The 21,005-nt window shown below is 43.2% G+C and overlaps 2 long non-coding RNA genes across 5 annotated transcripts in view; one reads left to right on the plus strand and one right to left on the minus strand.

The window, feature by feature from the left end:
• Nucleotides 1-17,642, plus strand: part of LOC137202166 (uncharacterized) — a 97,700-nt gene extending 80,058 nt beyond the window's left edge. Inside the window, exons 3-5 of the long non-coding RNA XR_010932478.1 lie at nt 12,562-12,629; nt 16,491-16,635; nt 17,059-17,642. This is a non-coding gene — a long non-coding RNA (uncharacterized lncRNA). The remainder of the gene's footprint in view (nt 1-12,561; nt 12,630-16,490; nt 16,636-17,058) is intronic.
• Nucleotides 1-21,005, minus strand: part of LOC137202165 (uncharacterized) — a 274,436-nt gene that overhangs the window by 6,123 nt on the left and 247,308 nt on the right. For 3 of the 4 annotated variants that reach the window (XR_010932476.1, XR_010932477.1, XR_010932474.1), the window contains one exon: nt 14,818-14,926. This is a non-coding gene — a long non-coding RNA (uncharacterized lncRNA). Of the gene's footprint in view, nt 1-1,234; nt 2,710-14,817; nt 14,927-21,005 lie in introns of those variants that run through there. The other variant, XR_010932475.1, reaches the window with a different exon arrangement.

Below are 21,005 nucleotides of genomic sequence, written 5' to 3' on the forward strand. Positions count from 1 at the left end.
AGAATTAAAATAGCTCTGCCATTTACTAGCTGTATGACTTTGGGCAAGTTACTTAACTTCTTTGTGCCTCAGTTTCCTCAACTGTGAAATGGGGATTATAATTGTATCCTCATGGAGTTGCCGTGAAGGTCAAATGAGTTAATATATATGAAATCCTGAGAACAGTGCCTGGCACATGGTAAGCATTAAGTGCACATTTACCATCATTATTTCTTGCTTTCAAGCTTGCTTAACTATTAATGCATTATACATATAGGTATATATTAACACATTTTTATTATATATTATCTTGTTAAGTATATTTTGGTTTGTTACATGTGTATTTGTTTTATACATTTTCTTTCATAATTAAAAAAATATATTGTACATAGATAGCATATGATTTTCATTCTGTTGGAGAAACTTGCCTTTCTAAAGTGAGGGCACGGTGGTAGCAAGCAGAATATGGGAAGCTTACATTATGCTCAGTTGCTATATATAGGATTTGGGGCCCCTGAATTCTCAATGGTTGAATTCTTTTTTCCTCATTGAAAGCTCGGCTGGGCTCTGCTATCTTTCTCTACTTCCCATGGCTGTCACTGCTAATCTTCACAAATTCATCTTTATTTTGAAGGTCATGGAACTCTAGAGATATTTAGATGTATTTGAGCTGGCAGAAGAATTATTTTACTTCATTCATTCCTCCCTACAAAAGGTTTTTTGTTTTTTTTTTGTTTTTTTGCGGTACGCGCGCCTCTCACTGTTGTAGCCTCTCCCGTTGCGGAGCACAGGCTCCGGACGCGCAGGCTCAGTGGCCATGGCTCATGGGCCCAGCCGCTCAGCAGCATGTGGGATCTTCCCGGACCAGGGCACGAACCCATGTCCCCTGCCTCGGCAGGTGAGCTCTCAACCACTGTACCACCAGGGAAGCCCCTACAAAAGGTCTTTTATCTTGCATTTTACCTTTTTATTTGACCACACCAGCAAGTCTGTTTAACTGAATGTGGTATTTTCACAAAGAATAATGATCTGAGGCAAGGGAACCTGTTCCTGAAAGCGGAATTGTAGCTGCTAGTCTTGGCTCAATTTCTGGGGTTTATTAAAAGAGTGTTTATAAAACCACTCTATTTGTATTTACCAAGAATATTAGTGGGGGAAAGGAGCAAAAAGATGGCCTGGGACTCAGAATTCTCTGAGGATAAATCAGTCATTTATTCAGTCATATATATACAAATAGCCAAGACTTGATGCAACGTGTCAGACAGCTCCCAGCCACAGGTCAGCAAGGATTCAGATGGACAATCAACCTTCTCTCATTCCTCAGAAATAAATGAAAAACTAGTCAACTAACCAGCAGACTGCTCTGAGATTTCTTGAGTAGAAGCATCTGAAAGAATTATTTGACCAACCTTTCCTATTCCTATCCTTTCACATTCCAAGCCAGTTAGAAATTCTAGTGAGCTGCTTGCCGTTCTGCTGCAGATGCAATAAAGAGCACCACTTTTCGTGACCTTCTGTTTCTCCTTCCTTCCTTTCTTACCCTTGGAAGCCCAGCAGTAGCCATGTACCCTGTGGGGGCATACAGCTTATCAGAGGAACTTACTATACATTAAACATCCATTTTGGCAAAGAAGCCCCCAAAGATAGTCTTGAACTTGAGTAGGGAGTTTGTGCACTCCATGAAATGGTGTGCAAAATGTGTATGTATATTTTGGGGGCTGGGGTGGGGGAGGGGTGTGTAGCACCACAAAGGGTCGTAGAGTCAAAGCACAGTGAGAAACCCTAATCTGAGAATTCCTTGCCGCACAGCCTTATTCTGCCCACAATACACCAAATGGATAGACTCATTCATATGGGGCACGACTTTGATATGTGTTACACAAAAATGTTTCTAAGCTACAAGACTGAGTTGAGTAAGTGCTTTCATTTGTTCAGATTTCTGTAGATAAATGCACTGTGCTATCAGAGGGAATCAATTCATAGTGGATAGAAAGGTTGGAATTCAGAATTTTAATCTCAATTTCATTAAGTTACAATTAACTCACTTGTTAATTAATTCAAAAAATACTTATCAGAAATCTAGTCTGTGTCAGGCACTGTGCTAGGCTCTGGAGATTTAATGGAGATTAATGCAGACATAGACTCTACTTTCTTGGAGCTTATAAGTTGGATGCCCATCACCAAATAACTTTACCTCTCCGAGACTCATTTTTTTCACCTGTAAAATGGGGTTGTAGTAAGTACTAAAGGAGAAATATATGGGAAAGTGCTTTATAAATTCTACTGTTTCACATTGGAGATTACACACACACACACACACACACACACACACACTCACGGCACAATCATCTTCCAGTCCCTGCAAAGCATAGTGAAGGCCTGATGAAGTTTGGTAAAAGAGATTATGACATAAATCTTCATATTTCTAAAAAGGGGAGGCTGTGCGGAGACTTTCTTAAAGCTGATTAGGACCCTGAGTATGACTGAGGCTTCTCTCAAGAATTTTTGGAAGGAGTCAGGTTATAAATTACAAGCCAATCTGAGCATTTTTTATCTTCTTCCGTGTGCGTGCTCTTCGACTCCTGGAGTGGCAGTAGGTGGATGAACTGACAGACCTCAAAGTCACGGATGGAGACAAGACAATGTAACACAGGTCAGAAAGGTGCCAAGGGTGCCACCTGCAGAAATACTTGCCGCAGGCTGGTCTTGTGAGCATCTTCTCCCCAGACCCTAGGAAGCAAGAAAACACTGTGGAAGAACAGGTTTTAATGGATACTTTGTGTTTGGGAGGAGGGAGATTGGCCTCAGCTTCTCTTCTCTATGCCCAGTTCTCTAAAACCAGCCTGAGGTGGGTGCTCTGGACAGGGTTGGCAGAGAAGATAAACAAAGAAGGCCAGAGAAGCTCCCAGAGCCTCGTGGGATGAAAGGCCATTGGACTGGAGTCTTGCTTCTTTTCTAGATCAAGGATGACATGTGTCAAGTACTTTTTACAGTGGAAGGGTAAAGGCAAGTGGTATACTATTCTCAGAGGGCTTAAACTATGACTTCCAAAAAAAGAGAAAGTATTGTGAGACAGGAAAGGGAACTGGAATGACAAATTAATATCATAAATCCATCATTCCTTCCATATGCACTGCTACCACCATTGACAGAGCTGCCATCTTATGGGGCCATGGACAAAGGCTCCCTTATTGACCCCCTAAATTTTACTTTTGACTTTGTTTTTTTTTCCAGCTAAATTCAGATTATGTCTCTCTTTCCTGTTTAAAACTATTCTGTGTCTTCTTGTACCTGGAAGAAACCTCAAACCCTTTGCTTTGACCTAAAAGACCCTGCATGATCTGGCCCCTTAGATCTTAACAGTTATCTCCTACCCTTCCCTTCTGTCCCTACCTTCCATTCACACTGGCCTTGTTGACTTCCCCAAATTTTCAAGCGTCTTCCTGCCTCAGGACCTTTGCATAGGCTGTGTCCTCAACCTCGAAGGCTCTTCTCCAGATGATTCTCCCTCACAACTCCAAGACTCCTCCCTGGCACCCCATTTAAAGCAAACCTACCCACCTTTCTTTTTCTCTACTATAGAACTCTGGTTGCTTCCTTCAAAGAGCTGCTCTCGTTTGTAATTTACGTGCTTGCTTATTTGCTATCTCCATGACTAAACTATAAGCTCCAGGAGAGCCAAATCCACTTATGTTTACTCACCATACCCTAGTGCTTGAAACATATGATGGCATCCGACAAATATCTATCGAAGGGATAAATAAATGTTTGAATTTCTTTCCCCTTAATTCTTTTTTTAAAAAAAATATTTATTTATTTGGCTGCATCAGGTCTTAGTTGTGGCATGCCGGATCTTCATTGCGGCAAGCCGGATCTTTCGTTGTGGTGTGTGGGCTTCTCTCTAGTTGTGGCACATGGGCTCTCTAGTTGCAGTGCGTGGGCAACAGAGTGCACGGGTTCAGTAGTTGCAGCACGTGGGCTCTCTAGTTGTGGCCCACGGGCTCCAGAGCACACAGGCTCAGAAGTTGCGGCACCTGGGTTTAATTGCCCTGCAGCGTGTGGGATCTTAGTTCCCTGACCAGGCATCAAACCCGTGTCCCTTGCATTGGAAGGCAGATTCTTAACCACTGGACCACCAGGGAAGTCTTTCCTCTTAATTCTTAATTCTTAAGTCTTTCCTCTTAATTCTTACCGAGAACACAGGCAATGATATGGGGCACAATTTCCCAGTGCCTCCTTGCCTTTGCACATGCAGGTCCTTCTATCAGGACTGTATTTTTCCCCTTTGCCTGATCTTTAAACTCACTGCGCATTCTGCTTCAAGACCCAACACCACCCTTTCTTCTTCTGTGAAGCTGTTTCTTGTCTCTCCTTTGTGTCTTCTCACTACCTATATAGATCTTTATTAGTGTTGACGACACCATATTGTGATTGCATGTTTATATTTCTGGACCCCTCTCCCCCCACAGTGAACTGTCTAAGGACAGGAAGCACGACTTACTCCTCTTTGCATCTCCAGCGCCAGCGTCTGGAATGCCATAGTCACATGATACACATTTGCGAGGAGCCTACAGATTTTTATACATTCCACAGAAAAAGACAGAGTGCGGGGAAAGCCGGCCAGTCCCGGTGGCTCCTGCCAAGTGGCAGGGCTGGTGGTGGTGTCCAAAATCTGTTTCTCCTGTTGAACAAAGAGCTGTCTATGAACAGAGAGGATGGGATGGCCCCCTCCCCTCCCTGCAGGCCCCATTCAGGAGTGAAAGCAGCCTGTGTCCATGCCTCACTAGGGTTTTCCTTTCCTTTGAGAGGAGACCATTCTTAAGGCAGATTTTCAAGCTGAAGTCATCCAGAACAAAAGCTGCTTGCCAGCTGGGGCCCAGCAGCCTGGTGCCCCTCCCCCTGCAGCCCGGGTGCCATTACCGCCTAATGGGAGAGGTGTGTGAAGGCTTCCGGTGCAACATCTGGCCAGGGCCACTGTCAGCTGGGGAGACCGAGCCCAGCGACTTCCCAATCTGATTTCTTGAGATTGTTCGAGGTGCCTCTGAACCGCAGAGCAAGTGAGGAGAAGGAGAGGCCAGTCCTGGGGTGAAGCCATTAGGAAGGCTGAGGCCAGCCTCCTTCTTCCCACGCTTGCTTTCCCTGCTGGCCACCAGGAGACTTCTGCTTCCCACAGCTGTGAACTCAGGCCCTTGAGAAGGATGAGAGCCTCTGCTTAGGACCCGAGGGGCTGAAGGGCCGGCTAGATGCCACCTAGGCAGCAAAACTGATTTTGTTCTCATTAACTCAGGTCCATGCCCCGTCAGGATTTCCTAACTCCGAATGCTGTCTCTTCCATGCCTTTTCCAAGGACCCTCACATTCTCCCTTCTATTCATGCCTCCCTTCGATGGTAGAGCTGGGACACTTAGACTCTATTCTGGATCTTTCTTTCTGCGTCTTTGCTCTCTGCTAAAGGCAGCTGTTCTGACAAAGATTTCTGATGGCAGCACCTAGCTATGTTCAGGGAAGGTTTTTTTGTTTTTTAATTTTAACAGTGACTTCTGAAGACCAAGAAAAAACTCAGAGGAACAAGTGGAAATTTCAGGTTCTGTGGTAGGCTTTGGCGGGCAGCCTTGCATTTCAATAATTCCTCAAATCAGTTCCACCTAGGCACTGATTCCAGGTCTGAGTTTTTTTCCTTCTTGAGGCCCAGACGAACATGAGTTTGGATTTTTGGAGGGTCCACGTTGGCTAGTGAAGTGTCTGTAAACTAGCTGCAGACCAACACAGCAGACGTTATCTTAATGGTACTGATAGATCGGGAGTGTCATACATCATTAAAATAGCTGATTGATTAGAAGAAAATAATTAGCTTGCCCTGACTTGCTGGAAAGCTTTTTGACATACCAAGAAGGAGATATGGAAGGGACGAGGGGTCATCCATCTTTTGATCATTTGTTTTCCCTCCAAGGTGATGAAAATGGCCCTGATAACCCTTAGGAAAGGGAAGAAATATAAACAAGTCCTAGTTCTTCTTCGCCATTTACTCACAGAGAAGCTATCTGCAGACTTTCTGGAGTGTGGTGTGTTTATTACAGTTACAAAGATACACTCCTTTAAATCAAACACTCTGTTAGTGCCTTGGAGTTGTAAATCAGTGGTTCTTTTCAAGTGACTTGATAGAATGTGATATTCTGCTTTCCCTTGACAGGATATAAACACAGAAACCTAAATATTATAATCAAGGCCAGCCATTGGCAGGCAGGGCTATGCAGAAGGGCACGGAGATTCTAGTGGTTTTTCGATGCCCTTCTTGCCTTCTGTGTATCTGTCTTTCTCTGGGTGTTCATAATCAGCCTCTCCACGACTTGGGAGTCAAGCTGACAAACTTATTTATACTCAGGAGTGATACCGTTTAAGGCAATCTTACGCTCAGAGACGTTTGCATTTTAGCTAAAGGCACAAAGAATCTTAAGCCAAAGGATGTCTCTAGAGAGGTAGTCTGCTGATGTGATGGGCCTTCTCACTGTCCTGGAAATCATGCTGCTGACTCAGTGTCCCCCCCATAATACCGCACCCTTGCACCCTTGGGGGACAGAGGATAGAGTAAGAGCAGATCTGGATCACCTGGCAGCCTTCAGCAGATTCTGAGATCTACCCCCTGCCTCCCTTCCCATTCTTACTCTCCATCATTGCTTCAAAGAGCTACACACGAAAGTAGGTTATTAGGCTTGTGTTAGAAAATAAAATGGTGGAACTCCATTGGCCAGGAGAACAATGTGAGTTTGGGAGCCAGCTGGAATGGGGCATTCCGCCCTATAACAATCAAGTGATATTGCTCACATCACTTAATGCCTCTGCAGCAATAGACTACTGACCTTACAAAGCCTTATGAAGCTTGCGTCAGGCAATGTAGGACAAAATGATTAGCAAGTAAATATTAGTTTTTTTCCCTTTTAAAAGATAATTAGGAACTCTGAATTTCATCTGAATATAATATGTTGACTTTCAACTGTTAATCAACTTGTACAGCCTTAAAAATATATTTTTCACTTTTTTTCTGAGCATATAAATAATACACACTCTTTGTGGAAATTTGGGGAACTAAAAGAAAAGAAAATCCCATATAACCTTTCTTTAGGCGGGATAACTAAGTTGTTTGTTTTTCAAAAAAATTTCCAGTATTTTTTCAATGCATATGGCCCCCCCCCTTTTTTTTGAAGAATGTTTGCCATCATACCACACACACACATTCTGTTTTGTGGTTTTCTTTTCTCCTCTGACACATCATGAGCACTTTCCCATGTCATTAAAAGTGCATGGTGTGTATGTGTTTTATAGTTGCTGCCATCACTAATGAGAGCCTGTTAGTAAGATGACACTTGTTCCTCTAGTACATATGTCAGTCATTGAAATGACTGCTTCCAAGCAGTAGTGGCTGCTTTGGGGTTATAATTTTTAATACCCTCAATTCCAAAGCTGGCTCTTGGCAAGACCCTGGGTTCTTGCTTGGATTTTTGTCTCTGGTACAACTGGATCTGGGAATAGGGATATAGGATGGCAGTGGATTTCAGCCTACTTCTTCCACTGGCCAGAAGTTCCCTCTGCACTCCATGACAAAAGGCCACGCCTCAAAATCAGTTATCAGAAGAGGTCCTTCAATCCACAACTGGCTCCAGGACAGTTGTGGCAAAATGGTTTTTGAAAGAATAAATGCATGCATGAGGCAAGTGGCCTTCCATTCATTCAGATATAAGGATTCCGTATTGGTTATCCATAGTTATTCTCAGCACGATCTTATGGGTAATTTTTAGCATTCTCTTTTATGTTAATTAACTTCTCTGTGTCTCAGTTTCCTTTCCTGCCAAAAGGGGACAATAACGGTACCTATCTCGTAGGGTTCTTGGGGTGTTGAATGAATGAATACCCGTGAAGTGCTTTCAACAGTGCCCGGCAATCAGCAAGCTCTCATGAACCTTAGCTGTCCTTCTCCTCCTCATCATCGTTATTATGATTATGTGCTTTCCTACATCTTATAAAATTTCTGCAGTGAGTCCAGCTACCCATACATACAATATTTTTTAAAAGAAATAACACATATGGAATTCCTTGGCGGTCCAGTGGTTAAGACTCTGTGCTTTCATTGCCGAGAGCCCGGGTTCAATCCCTGGTCGGGGAGCTAAGATCCCACAAGCTGTGTGGCACGGCCAAAAAAAAAGAAAAGAAATAACACATAGCCAGGGGAACATAGCCTCTTAGGCCAGTGAAGTGCAACAGAATTGGAGGATTGATTAGATACCAGGAAAAGGAGGTTACCAATGGGGACAGAGAGGGACAGGCAAGAAAACAAGGGAGGGAAAAAGGAAAAGAGTGAGAAAGGAGAGGACAAATGAAGGGCTGGCCAGAATGCAGGGGTGAGGAGGACCAAGCTTGTGTATTTCAAAGTTGCCGCATGGAACTTGAGCTCACTCCTCTAGCACCCTGAGGAGGGGGCTCGCAGAACTGCTACTGCTCTCCATCCCCTTCCCCAGTTCGTAAAAGGGAAATGGGTGGGCAGGGGGGAGCGACAAGAAAGTAAGAGTAGGAATTGGAAGATGAGAAAATGGAAGCTTGGGAAGATAAATCGACTTGTGAAGGTCTCAGCTAACTGCAGGCAACCCCGGGTCTAGAACTCAGCTTTCAGGATATCCAGACTTGTTCCAATACCTCTCCACCCCACCTCCCAATTTCTGTCTGTACCTGGAGGCCAAAATGTAAAACCTGACCCAAGAATTTGGAATCTGCACCTTGGCCATTAGGGTGGCCATAGATTCAGAGCAGAACAAAGATGCTGGCCAGTCGAAGTTTCCCCCAATGACTTGTGGGGGATTAGAAAAGACCCCTATACCACCACCTGCCCCCCACCGCCCTCTCCGCTAACTCCCAATCCTCCTGGTCGTGTTTTCTAGACCTGTCTGTCCTTGCAGGAAACAGTCAGGGCAGGTGCCAAGCCAACTGCTTCATCAATTAACAGCTCATTGTATTCACTGTGCAAAATGTAAGGGAAAGGATCCATTGGATATTTTAGTTTGATACCCGCCGGTGAATGTGTGCTGTCAAAGTGCCCTGGCTGAGCACGACTCAGAAATCTCTTCCACTTCTAGGCTGATGGGCTTGGCATCTGGAATCACAGGGTCTATGACAATACTATATTTACTATTTTTTTTTTTGCATCTATAGAGTATTTGGTGCTACAACTTGCAAACCATGGTTGGACTTAAGAATATTTTTAATATGTAAGGATAATGGTGTTATTTTTCTGCCACTCATTTGACTGGATTGTTGCCTCAGATATGAATGTGTGGGCTTCCCTGGTGGCGCAGTGGTTGAGAGTCCGCCTGCCGATGCAGGGGACACAGGTTCGTGCCCCGGTCCGGGAAGATCCCACATGCCGCGGAGCGGCTGGGCCCGTGAGCCGTGGCCGCGGAGCCTGTGCTCCGCAACGGGAGAGCCCACAACAGCGAGAGGCCCGCGTACTGAAAAAAAAAAATGAAAAAAAAAAAAAGAATGTGTGCCCTGTGAGGGAAACGTGTGTGTGTGTGTGTGTGTGTGTGTGTGTTTTGGTTCATAAAAGGTGGGGAGTAAACCCTGAGAGTAAACCTGTCACCATACAAGGTCATTCCAGGGGCCTCCGTACCATGCACACCGTGAGATGGCCAAGTCCTTGTTGCTCAAATAAACTAACTTTGAACAAAGGCAATTTAATACAAGGAAGAGGGAAGAAAGTAAAATTGGCACCCATTAATTAAGGCTATTTAGTGATATTTTCTATGGAAAAGGGTGTGAGTTGTGTGATCTGCTATCTGGCAGCTGTTGAACTCCCCCGCCCCGGCAGTGAACAAGGATTGGAGCCCAGGGAAAATCATCGGGTAGGACACAAGATTGCGTACACTTGGGCTGGTACAGAGACTGAGACAGGGTTCCTTAAGAAGATGCCATATTCTTTGAGAGGAGGATTGTTGTATACATCAGGGCACTCTGAATCAGCCTAATTTATGCCTCTAGAAGTGATATTTTCTTCCCATGTCAAAGCTTCATAACACCTGAGAAAATAAGTAGGAATGTCTTTGTGGTTATGAACTTTATGTGAATGATGACAATTTTGAGATACATGCCAAAATAAAATAGTCCTTATTTTCCTCATTCCTCTCAAGGTCGTGGTCTGGACTTGTTCAGGTCTAAAACCTGTAGCAGAGGGCCCGTGGGAGCCTCCCCCTCCCAAGGAGAGCAGAGTTCCCTTTGTTCCCTCTGGAGTCACTGCCGAGCGATACAGCTTAACACCAGCAGATGGCATGTGGCGTCAGGCTCCTGGGCACTTGAACCTGGGAAAGCCATCTTTTCTCTACCATAAGATTCTAAATTTTAGTTACGAATAAAAATGTGATTGTTTTAGCTATTAGGTATTGTGCTTGCATATACATTACTGACACTGTGTATAAAATAGATAACGAATGAGAACTCTACTCAATGCACTGTAGCGACCCGAACGGGAAGTCCAAAGGGGAGGAGATATGTGTACATACATGGCTGATTCACTTTGCTGTACAGTAGAAACTAACACAACATTGTAAAGCAACCATACTCCAATAAAAACTAATTTAAAAAAAGATACTGTGCGTGATCATCTAGCTGTGTCTTTCTATGATGTCCAGTTCACCCGTGGTAGAAACAGAACCAGATATAACTCAGACACCATCTCAGTCATTTCTTAAACTAGAAATGAATAAGGCTCGCTCTGTTCCTTGACTTGTCCAGGACATTCTTGGGAGCCTGATAAGATGCTGAGGAATGAAATAGCAGGAGTAGCAAACAATAGATTCTGGGGAGAAGAAAAGAGAAAAGAAGAGAACGAGAACACCTTCCCAAACATGTTCTGAGCCTGGAAGCAGATGTTCATCACAACCCCCTCCATTCTCCTTTCCCAGCCCAACAAAGATGCCTGGGACCAGAGTGGAGTTTCCTAGAATGCCTGCTGCTGGGGTATAGTTAGAGATGGTTGAAAGCATCACTTGGGGTTTTGAAAGTAGGTTATTCCCACACTTAGCAAAGAGAATTTAACTTAACCTCTTGTTTTCAGGCCAGCACCTTGGCCCTGAGCTCCTCTAGGCCTGGTATACCCAGTCTGGAACTTCAACAGAGAAGAAACTTCTAGTCCTCTAAGGGGAGAGGAGGGAGGAAGGGACAAGCGGAAGTATAAATGCCTGGCTGCATGGGTGTGGAGGAAGGAGCCTAGAGGCCCACCTTCCACAGGTCTTCAACCAAATCATGTTTCAGCTCCCTGCTCCACCCTCACTTTCTATAGTACATCGTGTCTCTAAGGCCTGAATCTTTCAGGGTCTCTTAGGAGCAAATTGCTCATTAGAAAAAAATCTTCTTTAGCAGGTACCTGTCATTCTATTAACCCCCTGCTCTACATGTTCATAGTTTCCCACATTGTTAGTCTTACTTTCCCAGGGAGGAAATTCCCAGCATCTCACGCTAGGGAGCAGGCATGTGACCTAAGGTCCACCAATCAAGCACATCCACGTGAAACTCTGGTTTGGACGTCGGCGACCCGAGGAAACAGACTGGGTTCTGACCACTGCGCATCCACGTTGCAGGCGAAAGTGGCGGCAAAGAGCAGTGGTGGCAGCAGCGTCCACATCGGGTCATTTCTGTGTGCCTAGGAGCCTAGCCTTGCGCTTCTTTTTCTCCAGACCTCCCGCTGAGTCACGGAGCTATGAATAACTCTTAATAAATGCCGCCTAAACCAGTGTGGATGGATTCTCTAGTTTGCAACTGAAAAAGGAAGGAAATAAAGAAAGGAAGAGAAAAGAAACTAATTTTAAAAATTGGTCCATGAAAGCAGGGTAAATCTAGGATCTATCAGACTCGAAAATGTGGAATTGGGCTTGGGGATGGGGGGCGCAGTTCAGCAAAGGAGGCAAGGTGTCTTTTGTTATGCACCAAGTACTAAAAGTAGCCAATTCTGTAGGGACCCTCTAACTGTGGCCACAACCTAAGCTAGAGGGAAGCCCCATGGTGTGGAGCTTTGAAAGGCTGACAATGACAACTGCTTCTTTGTCCCCCAAAGAAGTAGTTAGAAACCATGACTTCAAAGTAGTCACCTTAGCTAGTGAGACCCCATGCTTTTCTCCCATTAATTAACAGCTCTCTGTAAGACATCTTGTTCAGACCCACTGGAAAACTTCAAGTTCAGTGGATGTCTCACCATAAGAAGCTATGACTTCAAATTGTTTCGAAGTGGGCATTGAGGAAGGACTAGGAAAGGACAGATGACTAATGTCAGAAGGAACAGGAGGAAATCTTCGGGTTTAAAGGCTGTTCACACAGGATCTTTGGCCATTGTCTACATGTACTTGCCATTGACAGGAAGCAAGGAGAAGAGAAGCCAACTGAGATTTTTAGGAAACCACATTGTCAAAGATGCCTCAAGTCTGCCTGGTGAACACCTATGATTTTATCCTGAAAACAAGTCTCAGGCCTCTAGGTCCACACCAGCAGGAAGAAGTCTATGAAATCTGTATATCCCCCGCTAAAGCTACGTTCTTTATTACTTACCCAGGATGAATTCATATGGGATAATTTACAAGGAGATTACCCCAGAGGGCAGTTTCTAGAATCACCAACCAAGTAAGTGGACTGGGAGTCATTGCTGTCTCTATTCAGCTGGATTTGTTATTTGCTATTGCTTAATGACTGCTGAGTGTTTCTTAGTCTTCTACTTTTTAACCTGAAAGTTTATAAATCTTGGTTATCCTGTCTCTTCTCCACTGCTGTATAATGAGTGTGTTGGGAAATGACTCATCTTTGAGGTTTGGGCTTTCAGTAAATAACAGTTTAAAAACTAAGTGTTTTTTAAAGTCCTTACTATTTAAAACAGAAGATTATTCTGAAGAAGGAAGACCCTAGAATGAGAAGAAACGTGTTCTGGACTCAAAATATTATTCAGCTATATTAGCAAGGACTGAGGTCTTAAAGGGGCTCCAGATACTAGTAAGAATCATTGTGTTATCCTCTTTCTCATCTGTTGGATGTTTTTCTTTTTGAACATGTGGTTGATGAACTGGGAGAAGGGAAGTGGTCTAGAGAGAATTAGGGTGGGTGTGTAGATAGGATACAGGTGGCCATTCAAGATGGGGAATGGTCACCTGTGAACAGAAACCATGTTGATCTCTCTGTTCTGTTTGCCCCTCTTCACTGCTCCTTATCATGCCCTCCTACTTTGGCTCTATCAAAGTGGCCCCATCCTTCTTCTCAACCCAAATCTACGGCATAGTTAATCCAGAGGACAGTTAAGGTGCAAATGAAAGTGGCTCAAACCCCTTTGCAGGTGTGGGGAAGGAGTTTGGATTAGGCAGTGGATGGGCTGGAGGTGGAGGTGAGAGGAGCTTGTGGCTTCCCTAATGAGCTCCAATTCAGAGCTCATACTTCTGCCGATCATCTCCAACCCAGAAGTGCTGTCTCATCCCTTTGGTTCCCTTAATACCTACTCATCCAACCAACCAACCAAATCAATCAAATCAATCGATCAATCAGTCAAAACCAAGATCTTTGTGGGTGTAGCAGAAGGCAGAGGGAAGCCAAGGTCTTTTTCAAAGTAATGCAAATAACTTAAAAACCTCAGAATTCTCAAGGCTAGAGAGACTTGGCCATTTCTGCTAACTCAGGTTCTAACACTACCTTCCCCCCTCCCCTCCTATTGTTTCTTCGGTCCCTCGATCCTTCTCTTCCTGCCTACCTCTCAAGAGTAATCATCTCACCCTACTAATTGTGCCCATATTTGAACGCAGAACAATTCAGCCTTCACTCTATTCTCCCCTCTTCTTCCAGACTCTGGGTCTGATTTATCTTTTTACACTCAATAACCTATTAAGAAATTATAATAAAGACTATTCCTCCCTAAGAAGAATTCTGAGGTAGCTGTTAATTATCCTTTAACCCTCTTACACACAGTTAAAAGGGTTGTTGTTGTTTTGATTTTAGCTTTTACTTATTGTTAGAATGGCTATTGTTTTGGTAAATAGTACTCATAAAAATTTGTCCAAAAACTCAGAAAAGTACAAATAAGTGAAAAATTTGTAGCCTCTAAAACTCAGTATCTCTTAAGGACAGTCCCCATTTCTCCCATGTCTCATTCATAGCTTTCAACCTCCCCTCTCTAAGCAAAGGATCATTGGCTTGACTTTTTAGGGCTGCCTCACTTAATTTTAGAGAAATATAGATCCTGTTTGAGATCCAAGGAGGCATTTGTCAGCATTAAGGGCCTCCCTTAGCTCCACCTATGCCCCCAATATTTAGCAGGTGTTCTTCATAGTTTGTGGTTTGGGATTGTAGCTGTTTCCTTGCTTCATTCGTGATACGGAGATTTTTTCCTTCTATTTTTGTTCCATGTATTGTTTTCATTGGACTTTTAGGAAGAGGAATGGCATAAGTGTTTTTACTCTGCTGTCTTTAATAAGAAGACCAAGGTTTTAAAGTAATTATGTGTCTGCTTTTAATTTTTTTACTTCAAAAAAACGTTACGAGAAGAAGGTATTCAAAACTCCAGTTAATTTTCAGTTGTTTAGGCGGCTGATAAAGAGGAGCTTCCCTGAACTGCAGTCAGTTCCTTTCTGAAGATGGCCTTCCCATGGCACTGGTACCCTGGTTAGAATTTTCCCAGGGAGAGATGGCCTAGCTCCCTGAGAGCTATCACCATAGATTGCCCATGCGGAGAGAGCAGACCACAAATTACACCAGCTGCAAACACTTACATAGCACATGTAGGGAGGATACATGCCCAGAGAATCTGATGCCCAGAGACTGAGAGGACTCATACCTCAGCTGCAGAACAGCAGGAGCCTGCAGAGGAAGACAACCTGCGAGTTACACGTTCCTCCCCCTGCTCCATGAGGATCCATAAACTTCTCCATCATCCAGATGCCACCCTGAGAAGAAGGGAGAAGGGAGAGCCTCAGAAGGTAGAGAATTGTCTCTGATAGGGAACTTCAATGGTTGCACTGCATGAATACGGCCCCCCCGCCTTTTTCACCCTGAAAGAGGCTGTTTAGCAAATTTATTTCTGCCGTCTGTAGGAATGAGAGCTTCAGAGTGAGATTAAATCAGTTATAGAAAACAAATACATAAGCTACTGTTTTGGTACATCTGATCTGTAAGATGTAAATCTTGACCCTACAACGTTTGCGGTGTCATCTCCATCGTTCTTCAGGAAGCAGCCTGCTAGAATGAAAACTGCATGGGACTGGGAGCTGACCTCAGTGTAGTCCTGGCTCTGCCACAAACTAGCTGGCTGATATTGGTTAAAACAATCTTCTAGTTCTAAATTTCATCAACTCTAAAAATGCAGGGGTTGGAGCAGATCCATGATTTTCAAAGGGTCTTTTTATTTATTTATTTTTTTAGCTGTGCCCTTTTACTTAGATGGACAATGTGTAAAACAGATACAGTTGGAGTTTGCTCTGGCAAGTGGGGAGGTGGTGTCTGGGACCACATGTTATGGGGAGCCCCTTGGGCGCCCCCAGGAGTTTCTAAGTCACTACTGAAGACTATGATCTCTGGTCCTTTTTGATTCTAATCCTCAATGATCCAATATCTGCCCAAGGCCAGAAGTAGCTGGCAGCAGCATGAAATAATCTGTTCTGTGGTCCACGGGCATCTGAGGAGTTTGGTGCTAACTTGTGTTTTGGGGGAGAAGACAATTATCTTACTGTTAAAACAAAAAAATTCCCGGAACTTCATGATGGGTAGAAGTTCCCCCATTTACAACCAGGGGAAAAAAAGCTTGAGGTAACCCATGAACTAAAAACTGGGTCACCATTGTGTGATTAACATGGCAGAGTCATGTCCAAGACTCAGCAACCATTTAGCATTTCATATATGCTGGGTACTCTCTCTGTCATCTGATTGAGTCCTGATAGCACCCCAAGAGGTAGGTATGATACTCATTTTACAGATAAGAAGAGCAGGTTAAGTAACTTGCTCAAATATCACACACTATTACAGAGAATAACAACTTTTTTAAAAAACATTTACTGTCATAAATAAGATGTTCACATATACTATCAGTGAACCCAAACCATGGAACTTCTCATCCCACAGAACCTACCGTTCAGTGACTCTCAGAGCATTTTTACACATGAAATGGATAAGGAAAATGTTTGAGACAAACAATCTGAATTTTAAATGCAGACCAAAAATCCTTGCAGTGGTAAAGAAAGCCTGTGGGTATTTCAGGGAGGTTTACCAAGAAAGCAGGCATCTTCCCCTCCACTTTATGGACTTACATTTTAAGAAGCTCAGCCATTCCAGTCCATGCAGAAAAATACTCTCAGAGGAATATTTACAATGTGGATCTTATATTAAACATTTGGTTTTATAAACTTAAATATTTGTAAAAGCATATGTGGAATAAATTTTAGTCCACAAACTGAAGTGTGCAAAACATATCAATTTCTTTCTTTCTTTAAATCAGCTTAGTTTTCTGACTCTCAGGCACCATCCTTCCTCTGAGATGGCAAGAATTGCTATGTCCTCCTTGTTGGGAACCCCTCTCCTTCCGAGACTCACACCAGAACCCAGAAGGTTTACTTGGAATGAAGACAATTGAGGAAGGGCCTCTACTCTCCAGTCTTTTAAGGTACCATTGTTGTTGCTCTGTGGAGCCCACAGTGGGGCCCTGGATTTTGGCGGCGCCATTTGGGGTTAGGGGACTTTGCAGAGGGTGCCCCCCTCTAGGCGCATCAAGAAGCCATCTCCTCTGGGCAGGGGTAGCTGCATGGCCATGTGACTGTGTAGTTTCACAGGGCTCCATGCTCAGCAGAGCCCTGAACTTGTTCTAGTGCTCTGCTGTGGCCATCTTGAAATTTGAACAAGGGCCACCATGGTTTCATTTTGCACCGAGTCCCCCAAATTGCATAGCTGATCCAGCTCCAGGTTTAAGTCACCGCCTCCTCTGCTCACCTTCTCTGCAGAGCCTGCAGTCTTGTTCCTCTACCTCCTTAAGATGAAGAGCTTCTCTCTCTAACTCTCTGTCCTCCAAAGCCTCATCCCTCTTCCTTAGAGTCTGGAGTACTTGTTATTTCTTCAGTGGCCATAGGCCTTTGCAACAACACAAGAAGAACTACAGACTTTTCAGGGGCGTCTGCCTTGCATCCTGCAAAAATCCCTGAGGCAAGGAAGCACACAAAGGGCTGGTTCCTACTTGAAATGAGAAAAGAAGACAAAACAAGTATGTGGGGAGAAAAACGATACCTTAATTTGTCAATAACTTATTATGTCACATGTATAGTTGTGTTTTAGTTAACCCTAAGTTATTTTCATGATCAATTTTGATGATTTTGGCCTATAAAATGGGTCTCTAGGACCAGAGCCCCAACACACATTGCTGCACCCATAAAAAGCAAGGGCACAGAGATCTAAAATGGGTTTCGCTATTAGTAGAGCGATCATATACATTCTAGCTTAAACTGGGACATTTTTCAAAGGGACACTATTAATGGTTACACAGGAGCATTAAGAGTGAACTGGGGCCACTATGGACACACAGGGATACATTGTGCCCCCTGTACAGAGTCAGGATTTGAACAAGTATGTGTGGAGCCCACTGTCTTTTGATATTAATTAGAATAATCTGTAGCCAGTTCAACCAACTGCCGTGAGTGCTTTATCTCACATCCATTCAGTTGTGGTCCTGTTGACATGGCCTGAGAAAGACTAGGTTCACAACCAGAGAATTTTATTCATGAAAAGCCCAAGAGCTGCATTCCTCAGTTGCAATTGGCCAGTGCTCCAGGCATGAATGGGGGAAGTTTCATCTTCAATATTTACTAAAAACAGACGCTGAAGTTTGAGAAGCAAATGTAAAGTGCTCATTCCAAAAGCCTTTTTATATACATGTTAAATCAGTTTGTGGGAAAAAGACCACAGAGATTGTTTAAACATTCATACTGATGACACAACTGTTCGAAAATATGCAGTTCCTTGTAGTTATATGTGGAATTAACTGCATATGGAGGAAGTCATCTTTTGAAACTGGATTAAAAGGAAATAGTTCATAACTCAGTGATATCAACATGCACACCATTGTGCCTGGGACTCAGCTTCACCTAGTCTTTCTTATCTCAGCCACTGTCTGAAGACATTGCTTTCTTGCTTAAGGCATCACAATTGAAGTGTGTAGCTCTGTGAAGGAAAAAAAAAAAAAAATTCTGGGTCCAGAATGGAAGCGATGTCACTTCAGCCCATGTGGTACTGTTGGGAGTCTCTTTCTGACCTTGGATTCTGGAGTTCAGCTCACGTGTGTCCACCCCTTTGTGGAGGATGCAAAGAGCTGGTCCCTCTCTATGCTTCAGTTCCTTCAGAGTAATGTAGCCAGTGTTTGGGAGCACAGTTTCCTCCCTCATCACACATCACAGTTCAATATTCAGCCTTAAATGAATTACCCAGAGTTCTTAGCAGGGCATCTTGTTAACCACAAAGCAGTTAGAGGGCTATGTTTAGAGAGAAACGGCTTATCTCTTTCACTCCAAGGCAAATCAGCAGTCATTTCCTAGAGATGGTCTTAGCATGGCTCTGGGGCTCCAGTTTCCCTACGATACAATCAGCCCTCAACCAAGGCTACATAAAGTGGTGGCACTCCCCCGTATGTCTTACTCATGGCAGTAATCACACTTTTAGTACATCTGTTGTTTTTAAATTTCCAGTCCCTATTAATTCTTCCTTTTTTTCTTTTTTAAAATATGAGGAGTTGAGAATACCCATATTCACTTTGAAGTACCCTCACTTAAATGAGAGATTTGGGAAAAAAATCGAGACATAAGGCAATCCTGAAAATATGAATAAAAGAATATAAATATTTCTCTAGCCTCTCTAGTCTTCATTAAAATACACAAGACGAAGAAACTGGTTTGCCCTTCTATATTTAATTTGGACTCTGACCTCTTTGAAAACTTCAGCAATATGATTAATTTTAGCTTATCTTCTGGAATGTCTCTCTACCTATAAATAAGTCTATTCATCTTCAGAAGAGCATAAATATCCCTCCTGTTTTACAGTTATTTTAAAATATCTCTTACATATAATTGTAATGGGATCTATTTCCAGGACAATAGCTAAGTATCAGTTACATTTCCATCATGCTCTATTAGTTTCATGGTTGGAAAACTTAAGGAAAAATAAGTTTCTTTGGATGAATATGAATCCAGCGTTAATCGGAGTAACATGAATAATTCAAAGAGCAAAGAGACCCTGATATTCGATCTAACAAGACCAAAAAAGAATAAGAAAAGAGAAGAGAAGGAGACAGAGAAAGGAAGGGAGAGAAGAAAAAGAAGAGGAGGAAAAGAAGGAGAGCTTGGGAGCTTTTAACTTCAGGTAAAGGGATAAAAAATTCCTTTATTACATTTTTTATGTTATCCCACATAAGGTTGGAAAATCAGAAGAGCCTTTGCTACACTTCATTAGTGTCTGATTTTCCACTTTTCTGTCTCCCAGAGCCTGCAGGTTCATGTGAGGTCCACGTAGCCACATAGGAAAGCGCTTTGCCTACATGAACACACTAAACCCAGCATTGCATTATTTGATGCCTTGAGGCAGGGGATGTTAAAAATTATTTCCAGTGTGAAGTTATCTTCAAATAATTAATAGTACTTATAACAATAATCTATGCTTCAAACTGGTGATAAAAGCAGCCTGTTCAAGGAGAGATGGCATATTCAGCTATTAAAAATCATATTGCTATGGGAAAAAGTTAAGTGTCTGATATTTCTAGGGCCACAATTCATTTCCTATATTTGAATTCGAACTTTTAAAATGAAAACTTACACATGGAGAATTACACTTGGGACTCACACATGGGAAATGAATTACCAATTTTTTTGCTTTCTAGGACAATCCCCCATTGGAAGAACGGACTTTCCATCAGGAGACAAAGGACATGCTTTTCTCCGGAGAAATATCTCCCCATTGATAAATAATGAGCAAACGCAGAACACTTAAGTAGTGTTCCCGCCAGTAGTGCGAGCCGTGTCAGCACTAACCAGCTGGTCCTTGTCTCTTTTGCAGTCAAAGAAAATGGGAACTCAGCATGTATCCGAGTTCCCAAGGATAGGAAGATTTGAGCTGCCAGGTGTGCACGTGGGCAGAATGCCCAACTCCAGGTCATCTTACAAAAAACCTTGCTCAGGCATGGCCAGCAAAGGAAAGCAAGCAAAAGGCCACCGTTGCTATTTCTGCAACATGGTTACTCTCTGCAAGACATCCTTGTGGTGTTTTTTTTTTGTTGTTGTTGTTTTTCCCAGTTGTTAAATAAACGTTCAGGGAGCACATTAGAGTCATGAAAGAAGGTTGGAATGGCGGGCAGTTCAAGTGTCGTGATTTCTACCATTCATGAAATCAACACAATTCTTTCAGTAATCAAAGGTGCGTTCAGAGGAACCAAGAATGTGGCAGGCAGGGGTATTGAGTGAGGAACTGCCAAATAACTGTCACCTTTGGCCCATTTGCTTCTATCTACACCATCTAGGAATGGGGATCGTATTTATTAACACACTTTTCAGGCAGAGCTTTCAAGTATTCGCATGTAATTATTGCGGAGCAAATCTTGGGCAATCCACTTTGCTTTTGTCTAACCCAGAAACGTAAACTGGAATGAGAGTGATTTTCTGCATAATTTGATCCAATGGAAGAATACTCTGGCGTCACGTGGTGATGTCAAGGTTCTTGCAGCTCATGCCTTAGAACCCAGTTACATGGGAGACCATGTTTGAACAATGTCCTTTAAAGAATTCAGTAACTAAAACCCACTGGAAATGAGCCAAGACAAGCCTCTTGAATGCCAAATTCCACTCTAGTGGGTCAAGCTATTGGATGGCTCAAATGAATTTGGGCCAGGAAAAAAAGGGCCTCCTTTCCCTCAATAGTTGGTTTTTTGTCTGAATTAGATAATGGCTTTACTTTTCAACTTTCTTTTGCCTGCATGGAGTAGAAAGGCAGCGCTACTTTTTTGTC

Source organism: Pseudorca crassidens, chromosome 11 (genome assembly GCF_039906515.1).
Source record: "Pseudorca crassidens isolate mPseCra1 chromosome 11, mPseCra1.hap1, whole genome shotgun sequence".
Taxonomy (NCBI): Eukaryota; Metazoa; Chordata; class Mammalia; order Artiodactyla; family Delphinidae; genus Pseudorca; species Pseudorca crassidens.